This window comes from Furipterus horrens, unplaced genomic scaffold (assembly GCF_987537825.1).
Source record: "Furipterus horrens unplaced genomic scaffold, mFurHor1.1.pri manual_scaffold_17, whole genome shotgun sequence".
Lineage (NCBI taxonomy): Eukaryota > Metazoa > Chordata > Mammalia > Chiroptera > Furipteridae > Furipterus > Furipterus horrens.
Window position 1 is genome coordinate 9117537 of NW_028327187.1, and position 1631 is coordinate 9119167.

Here is a 1631-nt window from a genome sequence, read left to right on the forward strand (position 1 = left end):
TTTCCTTCCCTTCCCCTCATTTAAATAAAATATTTTTTCAGCATTGTAACTGGAATGCAAATACCAGCTCTTTTGTGCAGTCTTGCCTGACTCCCTTCACTTCTGCCCAGATGGAAGATATTATGACCTCCCTCTGTGCTTCCATGAGAAGCTGTTTAGCTCACACTTCTTTTAGACTTAGATTATGATTGCTTCTTTTCTTTTTTTGCACTGTAACAATAGTTTATTTTTATATGACTTTGTTTCATGTAATATATCTTATATTCAGAGTTGATTTCTATCAATCCTTTAATTTTATTTTTAATAATTATAATAATTATAAATTATAATGGGTAGCTGCCCTACTCCCTGTGAGCTTCCTTGTGTTACTTTTCCATCCCTCTTCCTCACTTTCACTCCCTCCCCATAGCTAACACAGAACCTCGAACAAAATAAGCATCCAGTAATGCATTACAGAGAAAAAAAATTCTCTAATTTTGTCTGTAATGATAGATCTATAAGGTTTTATATGAGAGGCAGTAATACTTCCCAAATTATCTTCTCCTTCTGCCTTCACATTTCCAACCATAATCATCCATTGGGCATAATGAGCTCTCCCTTTGAAAGTAACATAATGCCCAGGAAGGGGAAGGATTTTATTACTGTGGAGCCTAGGTCTTAACTCCCATACACCTACCTGAGATAAGGTGATAAGCATTTTGTTGTAGATAAGGGTGGAGCAAAGATGCTACACAGAGCTGTACAGTGCCACTCAGATAGGCTAGTGGTGGGGTGAGATGGAGTGGGGCTAAGGATAATGACTGATATAAAGGTAACAGGGGAGACAGAAACCAGAGTATGCTAAGGAGACCAAGAGAGGAAAGGAGAAGTAAAGAGAAATAAGAAGACAGGAGATATGAAAACCAAGGGCTGGAGGCTATAACAATTTTTCCATGTGCTGAGTCTATGGGCCTTTATTCTGCAGCAATCTTAGGACATAAAGACCAAAATCTACATCAAATTACAAAGCTTCTGCATGGCTAAAGAAAACCTCATCAAAATAAAAAGGGAACCAACCATATGGGAAAACGTATTTGCCAATGATACCCCGGGCAGGGGTTAGATCTCCAAAATATATAAAGAATTCATACAACTCAATACCAGGAAGACAAACAACCCAACTAAAAAATGGGCAAAGGACCTGAACAGACACTTCTACAAGGAGGACATACAGAGGGTCCATAGACACATGAAAGAATGCTCAACATCACTAGCCATCAGAGAGATGCAAATCAAAACCACAATGAGATACCACCTCCCACTGGTTAGAATGGCCATCATTAACAAATTAACAAACAAGTGCAGGTGAGGATGGGGAGAAAAGGGGACCCTAGTTCACTGTTGGTGGGAATGAAGCCTGGTGCTGCCTCTGTGGGAAACAGAATGCAATTTCCTCAAAAAACTAAAAATGGAACTGCCTTTTGAACGAGCAGTTTCACTGCTGGGATTATACCCTAAGAATCCTGATACACCAATTCAAAAGAATATGTGTACTCCTATGCTCATAGCAGTGCTATTTACAATAGCCAAGTGCTGGAAACAACCTAAGTGCCCATCTATAGATGAGTGGATCAAAAAACTGTGGTACATTC